Source organism: Polyodon spathula, chromosome 10 (assembly GCF_017654505.1).
Source record: "Polyodon spathula isolate WHYD16114869_AA chromosome 10, ASM1765450v1, whole genome shotgun sequence".
NCBI classification, from domain to species: domain Eukaryota; kingdom Metazoa; phylum Chordata; class Actinopteri; order Acipenseriformes; family Polyodontidae; genus Polyodon; species Polyodon spathula.
In genome coordinates this window covers 28,561,285-28,574,082 of record NC_054543.1, presented here as the reverse complement: position 1 = coordinate 28,574,082, position 12,798 = coordinate 28,561,285, and positions in this window count along the sequence as shown.

Genomic DNA, 12,798 nt, shown 5'->3' with positions numbered 1-12,798 from the left:
TAAGTGTTATTTCCTAATTGCTTATGCCTCAAAAGTATATAAAATGGCTATTATTCCCCACAAACTTTGCTTTTGTGACCAGGACAGTGATATTTCAAAATATCACTATTTCCAATGGGAAAATGGGCAAATGTGTGTCTTTTCGTTCACATAAAGTCAGAAAAAAACAACATATGAATCTAAATTAACATGTATTTATACTAAAGTAATACAAAAATGACTACAAAAGATTTAGAAGTGAGTAGTTTTTCAAGATTTACGATTATACTGTAAATTTACAGTATAATCGTAAATCTCGAAAAACTACTCACTTCTAAATCTTTTGTAGTCATTTTTGTATTACTTTAGTATAAATACATGTTAATTTAGATTCATATGTTGTTTTTTTCTGACTTTTGTACAACTGTACACATTGCATACTTACAGTACAGAAGGTACAACAACAATATTTATTATCAGCAATATTAATCTGTTATCCTGTCAGAAATCACATTTTTCAGTGTTCTAAAAAGCATATTTCAAAGTGGATGTAAAATGTTTAAACAAGGATTTTATTAGAGCAATTTATCATGCCTACAATTTACAATGACAGCGAAAAAGTCAAGTTATTTTAAACTGATGAATTTTAATAATTTGTTTCCGAAAGCCTATTGTGTAACTTGGCTGACTTTTGTAGGATATGATACTGTTCATGTAACAGGGTGGTAATCACGTAAGTAAATACATTTTAGTGAAATGTTATCATTCATTATTAATGATGACCATTATGCTGCTTCCCTAAAAATAGCCAGTATTAATTTACAAAGTGCTCAGTCATCTTCAAAGTTTCTAGCTCTAAAAGACAAGGCCATGCACTGCTGCCAGAAAAATACACAAACCATCTATTTATAACCCATCTAATTAACCAATTATCACTCATTAACCTGACCAGTTATCCTGATGTGAAGGTAACACAAAACATGTAACATATTTTTATGGTAATAAATACATCCTTTAATTAAAATAAACCCTAATTTAACACAGTTTAGATTATCAATTAATAACTGTTTTAAATAATTGCAACTGAAGTGCATCAAATTGGGTTGAACTACTGTTATACTAATGTGAAACTAGAACTCTGGAGGGCTATTCCACAAGATAATCAAACAATCAAGTATTTAAAGAGCTGGACAGCGAATCCAGTTCATCCAGAATCCAGTTGGAAAAAAAAAAAAACTCAAACTTTATGTTTTTTTTTTTTTTTTTTTTTTTTTTTTTTGTTTGTTTTTACTTAGTAGAGATCTGTTACCTTAAGTTATGTTTAGTTATTTTTGAGTTGTATTAGTTCTCACATGCTAGTTTCTTTTTAAATATCCAATACTGTAAACCAATGGTCCCCTTTTTATTACCATTAAGATATTTTGGTTCTTTTTACTTTTAATTTAATATAAAATACAATAGTGGTTCCTAACTTGGTCCTCGGGGTCCGTTGTAGTCTAGGACATTGTTTCAATTAACCCTCAGCCAATTCAATAAAGTAATTTAGGAAAAAAAAATATATACTAGAAGGATCTTGAGGAACCACACTCTCATGGGGTGAGATCTCAGACAGCCGTCACAAGTTAAACCAAAGCTGAGTAATGGGACAAATCGACAACCTGCAAATGAGGTAAAAGGGAGAAGGAGGAAAGATACTTCATGATAGAAGAAGGGAGGCAAGTTCCAGCATTTAACAATTGATATAAACCAATGAGAGAAGAAGAGGGGCTAGCTTCTATAGCGACAAATCTGTAATAAAAAACGTAACACAAATAACATTTTCTTTTAGGTTCATAATCACTATATGTGCTGTATATTATCTGATTGCAGCATGACCTTTAGAGTAAAACTGACCACAAGCACAGGAAGTTATCTGGTATAAGGAAGCAACAGCAACTTTTAATTCTAAAGCACTCTCTCTCTCTCTCTCTCTCTCTCTCTCTCTCTCTCTCTCTCTCTCTCTCTCTCTCTCTCTCTCTCTATATATATATATATATATATATATATATATATATATATATATATATATATATATATGCTATCTGCGCGAACGAAGACACGGTTCAAGTAAGAAAAGTCTAGATTGAAAAACATTTCATGTAAAGTATTTTCAATAAAACCTATAAATATATATATATATATATACTATATATATATTTATATATAATATATTATATATCTATATATATATCTATATATATATATATATGCGCGAACGAAGACACGGTTCAAGTTCAAAGTCTAGATTGAAAAAACATTTCATAAAAGTTATAAAACCTAAATATATATATATATGGATATCTATATATATATATTAAAATATATATATATATATATATATATATATATACACACACAGTGCCTTGCAAAAGTATTCAGACCCCTGACCAATTTTCTCATATTACTAAATTACAAATGGTACATTGAAATTTTGTTCTGTTTGATATTTTATTTTAAAACACTTAAACTCAAAATCAATTATTGTAAGGTGACATTGGTTTTATGTTGGGTAATATTTTTAAGAAAAATAAAAAACTGAAATATCTTGCTTGCATAAGTATTCAACCCCCACACATTAATATTTGGTAGAGCCACCTTTTGCTGCAATAACATCTTTAAGTCTTTTGGGGTAAGTATGTACCAGCTTTGCACACAGTGTCGGAGTCATTTTGGCTCATTCTTCTTGGCAGATTGGCTCCAGGTTGTTCAGTTTGGTTGGACGACGCTTGTGGACTGCAATTTTCAAATAGTGCCATAGATTCTCAATGGGATTGAGATCAGGACTTTGACTGGGCCACTGTAGGACATTCACCTTTAGTTCTTGAGCCACTCCAATGTTGCTTTGGACTTGTGCTTGGGATCATTTTCCTGCTGAAAGGTGAATTTCCTCCCAAGCTTCAGTTTTTTAGCGGACTGAAGCAGATTTTCTTGCAGTATTTTCCTGTATTTTACTCCATCCATTCTTCCTTCAATTGTAACAAGATGCCCAGTCCCTGCTGATCAGAAGCATCCCCACAGCATGATGCTGCCACCACCATACTTCACTGTAGGGATGGTGTGTCTTGAGGCATGGGCAGTGTTAGGTTTGCGCCACTCATAGCGCTTTGAGTTTTGGCCAAAAAGCTCTATCTTGGTCTCATCTGACCACAAAACCTTTTCCCACATCGCAACTGGGTCACTCTCATGCTTTCTGGAAAACACCAGACGTGCTTTCAGATGGTACTTTTTGAATAACAGCTTCTTTCTTGCCACCCTCCCATACAGGCCAGTGTTATGCAGAGCTCTTGATATGGTTGACTGGTGCACCATTACTCCACTCCCAGCCACTGAACTCTGTAGCTCCTTCAAAGTGATTGTTGACCTCTCTGTGGCTTCTCTCACAAGTCTCCTTCTTGTTTGAGTGCTGTTTTGAGGGACAGCTTTTTCTTGGCAGTGCCTGGGTGGTGTAATGCAGCTTCCACTTCCTGATTAATTCCAATTGTGCTCACTGGGATATCCAAACACTTGGTTATTATTTTGTACCCTTTCTAATCTATGCATTTGTATTACTTTATCTCTAACTTCTGTAGAATGCTCTTTGGTCATCATTTTCCATCAAATTCACAGCCTTACCAATGGTCCTTCAACTATGGGGTTTTTATGCAGAAAATGTGGCAGCAACTTTAATGGTTCACAGGTGGAGGCCAATGGTAAAGTAATTGTGTCCTCGTTAGGGCAATTTCTTTCATCGGTGCAAACTGGGAGCTTCCACTGCACAGGGGTTGAATACTTATGCAAGCAAGATATTTCAGTTTTTTATTTTTCTTAAAAATATTTCCCAACATAAAACCAATGTCACCTTATAATAATTGATTCCGAGTTTCAGTAGTTAAAAATAAAATATCAAACAGAACGAAATTTCCAATTAATTAAGAGCTCAGTTGGAACAAAAACTATCAGCCACAGGGGGTCCCCAGGACCAAGTTTGAGAAGCCCTGTTATAGAAGCACATCATGCCACAATTAAAAAAATTTTTTCCAAAAAAAAAAAAAAAAAAAAAATGTTGATGCCTATCAGTCTGGAAAGGGTTACAAAGCCATTTCTAAGGCCCCGGGGCTCCACCAAACCACAGTCAGAGTCGTAATGTCCAAATGGAGAACATTTGGGACAGTAGTGAATCTTCCCAGTAGTGGCCGTCCTGCCAAAATCTCTCCAAGAGCAAGGCGTAAAATCGTCTAGGAAGTCACAAAGAACCCTAGAACAACATCCACAGATCTGCAGGCCTCTCTCACTTCTGCTAAGGTCAATGTTCATGACTCCATCAGAAAGACACTGAGCAAAAATGGGGTTCATGGCAGAGTAGCAAGGCAGAAACCACTGCTCACTAAGAAGAACATGAATGATGAGTTCTGTAACATTGTTCTATGGACAGATGAGTCAAACGTGGAACTTTTTGGCCACATGGGCCACGTTTTGTCTTGCGAAAACCAAACACTGCATTCCACAGTAAGAAGCTCATACCAACAGTCAAGCATGGTGCTGGTAGTGTCATGATTTGGGGATGCTTTGTTGTATCAGGACCTGCAAAACTTGCCATCTTTGACGAAACCATGAATTGTGCTCTGTATCAGAGAATTGAGTTACGCAGCTGGGTCATGCAGCAAGACAATGATCCGAAACAAACAAGCAAGTCTACGTCACAATGGTTGAAGAACAAGAAATTTAAAGTTTTGAAATGGCCTAGTCAAAGTCCAGACCTAAACCCCATTGAGATGTTGTGGCAGGACCTGAAATGAGCAGTTTATGCTTGAAAACCCCCATGCCACTGAGTTGAAACAGTTCTGCATGAAGGAGTGGGCCCGAATTCCTCCATGGCACTGTAAGAGACTGATCAATAACTAGAGGAAGTGTTTGGTTGCAGTTATTGCTGCTAAAGGTGGAGTAACAAGTTATTGAGTCTAAGGGGGTGATTACTTTTTCACACGGGGGCATTGGGTGTTGCATAACTTTCTTTAATAAATAAATGAAATAAGTATCAACATTTTGTGTTATTTGTTCACTCAGGATCCCTTTTATCTAATATTAAATTTTGGTTGAAGATCTGATAAATGCAAAAAGTCAGACAGGGGGCAGACACACAAAGTGTGTATGTATATATAATTTCACGGCATATATATATATATATATATATATATATATATATATATATATATATATATATATATATATATATATATATATAACACTAATAATGATGTATTACATGGATGTACCTACATCATTGTAGGATGGTTGAACTTGACTTATGTGTATAATTTTGTAACGTTGCAAAAATTAATTTTAAAAACAAACAGTATTTCTAAAAGGCACCTCGTGTTTTATATCTATTTAAGAATATCTACAACCTAAGAAGCTAGCATAGATTTTCTTGTCGCACACTAGGTATAATTATCCTTTTATGGCAAAAGATAAATGGGAAGCAATTGGATGTCTAGATTTGTTATTTTATTGAAATGGTTTTTGTTTTTTCTTTGTATTCAACAGTATATTATTTTCACATACGGCAATGTTATGTATAGGGATGTTGTCCTAATACATACTTAGATGTTTATGGGGTTCATATGCTGATCTGAGTACATTTCAAATATTTAAAGTCTATGATTTGATAAAATGATTGCTGTCCGTAAGTGCCATGTAGCCCGCTACTGTACTGTACCAGCTACTCAAAACTGAAACTGTAAAAGTATAATATAATAATAATTAATTTTCTCAGTCGAGGTGTAATAATATACAAAACAATATTTTAATGCATCTAAATTGAAAGTGTTACGTGGATAGAATCATTGTTTCTCATATTAACTATTACTACAATTTAAATGATACATGTCATTTAACTGTTTAACTGACCCACATATTTATGTGTAAACCTCTACATGGTGAGCACGTATATTGCTTTGATGTTGTATTAATCTTCACCAAACTTGTATTTTTTTATTTTTCAGTCCTGTCCTCCTTGGAATTGCATTTGACTATAATATTTCACTTACTGTGCACTTAATACTGTCTGCACATGTATGTGCCTGCCCTGGTTCTCATATAAGGTAAAGACTGCAGATACCGGAATACAGACTGTAGTTTGTTATACAATGCAATTGTGGTTCCCATCTTAGCACACATGGTCCGTTACAATCCAAGACTGTTCCAGTTAACCCTCAGCCAGTTCAATTAAGTAGTTTAGTAAAAATGATTTGTGCTGGGATGGATCTTAAGGGCCAGAGTTGGTTGGTAGGTTATAGAAAGAAATTTAAATTGTGGTTTATCACATTTTTCCCCACCATATCCCTCATTTGTTTTATTAATTAAAAAAAAAAAATCACGTGGGCTTCAAAGCCCTACAGTATGTTATTGCTAGATAGGATACTGTATGATTTGTACATACTAGTTCAAATTCTCAGTGGAAATCTACTGAGGGATAACAACTGAATGTAAGCAATATCTGGAATACATTGTTAGAGCAAGTTTTGTTTCAAAAGGTTTAACAGAAAAAAATGATGCAAGACAGGTTTTTGGCAGCTAATCGGGAGACCCATTAGCACATACATTATAGAAAGAGTGAAAAGGTATAATTAAAGTGGCTTGATTAGGAACCACAGGTTATTTTTGTGCATTGGCCAACTTTGAGACCCGATCTGCTAGGGACTTCTCAAATTTAAAGATTAATATACAGAGGATGGATTCAAAACTGAAGCACCATCTTCAATACACATGTTACTACGTACTGTATAAATGGACTGTCCCTCACATGAAATATCTGTAATATAAAGGCTCCACCTTTTCGGTTGCATGTTAGTTTTTAGACACAATGGACAAGACTGACAGCCTTTGATAGAGAGTTAAAAGAAAATTAGACCAAGTACTGTAGTGGTTAAAAGAGTATCATTTGTAATTGTGACTGCTAAGCATTATAGAGGATATCTCACTCAACATAAAGCACCAATGTGTGTCGAAAACTTGTAACCATATTTTCGGGCCAAGAAACATAAAATATCAACAGTGATAACCTGTGGTATGGTCAAATGGGTCCACATTACCCTTTTTTCCATATAGTTTTCCATATACTGTACTGAATGAAAAACTGACAAAAATCAGACAATGTGAAATCTAACATGAAATACTTCAGTACTATTATGAAGTCTGTTAGACTTTTGCGATATCATTTTGGAGTTTATTTTGATTACATGATGTTAAATACAAGATCTAATTTATGTTCATATAGTTCTTTTTTTAAAATTATGTCTCAATCCAAAATGTTAGGTGATGCAAAAGTTTTGGCTATAGCTGTATTGTGTGTGCTGGGACTGGACTATCTCTGCCATCAGCTCTGATACTAGAATATTTATTTTGATGGCAGTTTTATGAATTAGACCAAAAAAGCATCCTTTGTGTGGAGGCAGTACTAGTACATTTAATGAATGCTAGTCTCTCTACAAATCAGACCCAGCAGGAACCAGACTTGGGTCAGTATTGATCATAAGCTGTGCCATTCTAAAAGATACTTTGTAAAGTCTTTATTTAATCCTTCATTTAGTTTAGATTGCCTGGAGTCTACTACATGCTTAAAATATATGAAAAAATAGTGGTAAAATTACAAAACAACAACAAAATAAACATTTTATAAATGCTATTTGATTTGTTTAACCAAAAACACTGTAGCTGCAAGGATGACAGCAAAGTCTTTAAAACATATCAGAGAATGATGCAATGTCTATATCAAGTTGAAGTACATTAACTTGTCTTGGAAATATGAAATACAGCTTGTAATGGGGATGTTATCTGCATGGGTAGTCACTGAATAAAAGTGAGTCAGACTCAGGGCATTGGGTGTTAACACGCCGCACAGGCACGCAGATTTAATAAGCACACAGGTGCAGCCCCTAGGGAACCAGAAATGGTAGCTCTAGTGTCAGATTTAATAAAGTTAAAAGTAAAAGTTTGCCACACAAGGCGAGCACTAGCCTCATTAAAAGATGTCCCACTCCAGGAACCTACTACACTATGAAACACTCACTATACTGGGTTGGATAAACATCCCCTAAACTAACCTATTGCTGTTGCACCTGCAGTCCCGGCCTTCTGGCGAATCCGGGTCTTTCCTACAGTCCTGGCTGGGCAGAGACTTCACAGGCACAGTCTTGCAGTTGAATGGTTCCATAGCAATCATGCAGAGTGGACGCTCTCCTCCTCGATGTAAACAAAGTGCCCATCTGTGTAGCATGGTGTTGAGATCACTTTGAGCTGTGGCGCAGATGCTTCTTGAGCTATGTGTGGGCTCCCCCAATCCAGCCAATCTGCACCTCTCAATCAGCTCAGCACCAGGCAAGCCTACCTGCTCAATTGATTGTCAGCAGAGTGTCTCCTGTTATGCTTCCCAGCTGCACACATCCACACAAGAACCAGCAGCAGAGTCCTTCCTCCCTGTCACACAGCTGCAAAACAAAGGTTTTTAAGCAATTAGAATGTATTACCTCCTGCCCAAGGCAAAATGATTAATGGCCTTCACCTTTGCATTTACAGTAGTTATAAACATGACTTTGTGAGGTCACATAATTTGAATTTGAATTTGAACGTGAATTTTTTGTGCCCCACACACGTATCCCTTATGACATTCCCAGCATGCCAAATAGTATGTTTGACTGCCAAGGTGTTTTTGTTTAGCTAGCCTCAATAAACATTTATTGATTGATTAATCTTTTTGGAGCTTCACATATACATGTCTATTATATTACTAGCACATGTTTTTTGAGTGCTTTCATGAAGACTTTTTTTTTTTTTTTTTTTTTTTGCTTGTTACTTTCAATCAAGCTGTCTCAGTGCATATAGAATATGACTTAATATGCATATACATGTTGTATTTGAAGGCTTTTGTGAAGAGGACACAATGCTTTGATTGTCAGTTACTACCTGTCTGATATTCAATTAGAAAATTGGTTGATTATTACACCTCTATATGTTACACCTTTAGAAATGTTCGAAGCATTGCAGCTCCCTATACACAGGATGTATGTTATATGAGGTGCACAATGTTCTTCAATGTTGTTATATAATGTGTATCACAATATCCATGAATACTAACCCCTCTTTCTGTCCGCAAAACCTGATTTTACAGTCAAACCTTTATTACTGTGTAGTTTTTGTTTAACTAATCCATTGATAATTTAGTATCTATAAGCATGTTAAAGTGTGATTGATCCTACTGAGTATTATTCTTTGCTTTACCCCTCTGCACATTTTATAGTGGTGTGTGTTATACAACGGTTGTTAAATTAAATTGTTCAGTCAAGGTTTTCTGCATCACAATATGTGTACTGGTTCCGTTTTCACATCATATCCAGGTCCTCAACAGTCTGGATTAGTTAACTTGCTGAACACATGCAGTTCTAGTGTTACCACGAGGTTGTAGTGATGGCTTTCTGGGTGAGGTATTAATTATGTTATTAATTGTATGTTTTACATTGTGTATGTGTGTCTTTTATAGTTAAGTTCTTTTTAATCATTATGTTTAAATTGTGTGTGAATGTGTTTTTATAGCCATTGAATGTGCTTACTAATTCAGTTGCTTTAATATGCTTTTATGTTAAGGTTCTATACAATATTGTGTAAGTTTTGAGTTCTTTCATTTCCCATTGGCAAAATCAACTACGTGCAGTTTTGCATAGCCTAACACGACTCAAAGTCACAGATGGGTGTCTGTGCTAAACGCCAAAAGGCAGGAGATTAGCAGAGATAGTGTGAGATGGGAGAGGGGAACTGAAAGACAAGATGGATGCGCCCTGCTAGATACAATGTGGTATGCAGCCCCCACTTTTCCCCCGCAGAGGGAATGTGCAACGATAGAGTGGAAACCCCTATCATTGGACAGAAGTAAAACAAATGGGAGTGGAGTCAACAGTTGTTTACAAAGGTATAAATACCCAAAATTGTAAACTTTTCTCAGTCTTTTCATCTCTTTCGAATTGACTCCATGGGTATCCGTGCTTTCTGATACAAGTGTATGCACTGAGCTGTACTGAAGCCTTGTCCAATGTCAGTTTAAGTCTTGTGCTTATATGATTGTATTGGAGGTATACCTTTCTTGTATATAAAGTGTTTTTGAATCAAAAACCATTTGTGTGCTTAATCTTTTTTCACTACAAGCTCCTGCGTGCAAACATGCAAAGATGCACCAACAAGAACTTCCTGCAGCAACATGTCGCCAGACGTTGATAGAATTTAGCCTGTCATACAGACATTGTTCCATGTTAAATATAGAGTCTACAGCAATTATGAAATCATATTTGTTTTTAAATTGCAACATTGGCTTGGTTTACATACACAAATAAAAACAAGTCACCTTTTTGGCGCGCTATTTCGGTAGTACTTTTCGGGCAATTTGGATTTACATTTAGTTTTCTTTTAGGGAGAGAAATTCTCTGCTAAAATTGAAATGACCTAATTAATATTAAAATATTGGAGAGTATATTTAAATTGTTCTGTCAGTGTTCCAATTTGGCCTTGCATGACTACTGATATCGTGCAGCTTTCTTGGATTTACGAGAAGCTTTTAGGTTGTGCTGAATAAAGTGCAGCCTGCCTTATTTGGCCATTGACATAAAATTAATTTAAAAAAGAGGGAAACAAAAACAAAAGCTCAGACATAGCATTACATAAAATACAAGCTTTATTTAACCCTGTTAAACCTTTTCTGATGGTCCTGGATACTTGGACGCTGTTGATAACACCTCCGGCACTATGAAGAAATCATGTTGAGTATGTCAAGGAACGATTTAGTGACACCAGTTATGTTGACTGAGTAACTTACAGTATTAAAAGAATTGGGAGCCATAAAATGAATTCACAGTTTCAGTTTGCCTGGTCTGTAGGAATATAGCACCTATCATTTCTAAACCAAAGTAAGATTTAATTATTGATTGTTTCAACCACATGAAAAAAAAAAAATTCTGATAGTCTCAGGGGTAGATTCCTGTGCATTTTGAATGATGATGTGGCTTGCACAGGATTTTAAATTATATTTTTAAGTTCAAGGTGTCATGGGTAGATCAAGACTATTCAACATGTGTTATGATGCAATAGCTGGCACAATTTGCTGTTTTATCAAGCCAAAAAAGGAGTTACCCAGATTATCTTGCTCCACAACTTTAACACGCACTTCACAAATTTTGGCAATAAGTGTTTGACTCCCATGCAATGATGTCACAAATGTATTAAAAGAATGTACACTACAAAAAAAGTTTCAAGCATTCAAAGTTGTTGTAATGTGATTTACTTGACTCAAGTCTCCCATACTCATTCCAAATCCATGCTATGTCAGAGACCCCTTTGGAATAATGTATAACTCCAATAACACCAATAAACTGCATATCCCAGGGAGGACCAGAGCGAGACCCTGTCTCTAGCTAAGACTTTTATTGAGCAGCAGGCCAGCATTTCATGTTTACCCCAAACATTTTATGTGCTAAGAGACAAAAAGGTTCCAGACTTTAGTGGACAGCCAGTTAAGACAGGGGACCTGACAATAGAAGAATGGACTAGCCATTCTGGACTAGCCTGGGAGAGTAGAAAATACCTCCCAAAGACCAAGCATCAATAATTAATGATCACTTGCATAGACAGGCCAATCAACCATCAAGTTTTTACTGCCTGAAGACACTAAAGACGTTGATGCCATATTCAAAATACTGGCAGAAGTGAATTAAGTGCATGACAACAAGTAAATGACATGCCAAAGCTGTGGGTGTTACAACTTCTCATGCCCATTATCTATCCAGCCTCCTCAAATCTATAGATATTAATATTTCCAGCAAACAATCCTTTTTAATAGTTAATAGATAGATAATTTTGCATATCGTCTAGTTACTTCTTCTCTCGTGTCAGGTAAACTTGATCTTACAATCTGTGAGTGATTCTAGAGGATAAACTTAATTGTAAGAGCATTTCAGTGGAAGTGAGTGCATTATTTTAATCACTCTTCTTAACAATTACATTTATACAAACTCTTCTGCTGCCATAAACTATATTTACAATGGCTCCAGTCAGGCATGGTACCGGTTATAGATCTGTACCCTTATGTGACGGGGTACACCCCGCCCCTGTGGATATTATCTTTTGTATTATTATTTAAATGCAGGACAAGCAAAGTGCGGTCCACCATTGTTTGTTATTGTTTTATGTTTGTGATTTAGTACATCTCGTGAGAATGTGTGACTGTAGACGGCTAGTAATTATCTAATTAGCTGACAGTCACACAGATTTATTAAACTTGTGCAAAGTGTGGCCAATGGGTTAATAAGGGAATTACTAGCTAGTTAATCTCTCGGCCTCTACTATAAGAAATTGTCAGCTTTTGCAGACAAGGGAGTGTGTTGGACTAAGTTGGAAAGTCACATGTAAAATGACCTGCAACGGAACAAAAATGAATGCTACTTACTTTGAACCATCCTGGTACCCACATCCTTTGTTTGTTTGTGTTTGTTTATTTTGGCCATTGTGCCGTTTTCATTTGTTATTTGAATGTTTGTTTATTGTTTTTTAAATAAATACTGAGGACAGCCAGAGGCTCATTCAACCTTCCAGTACATTGTTTGTTTGGATTCATTCCTGGTCTGACATCACCCCACAAGACATTCTGCCACACCTTATAATATTTAAGGGAAAGAACAAACTTCCTATGTTATAACAGTAAACTAGATTGTCCATTATCATAATTGTTCTTTTGGCAATCCTGAAACCCCTGTTATAATGATC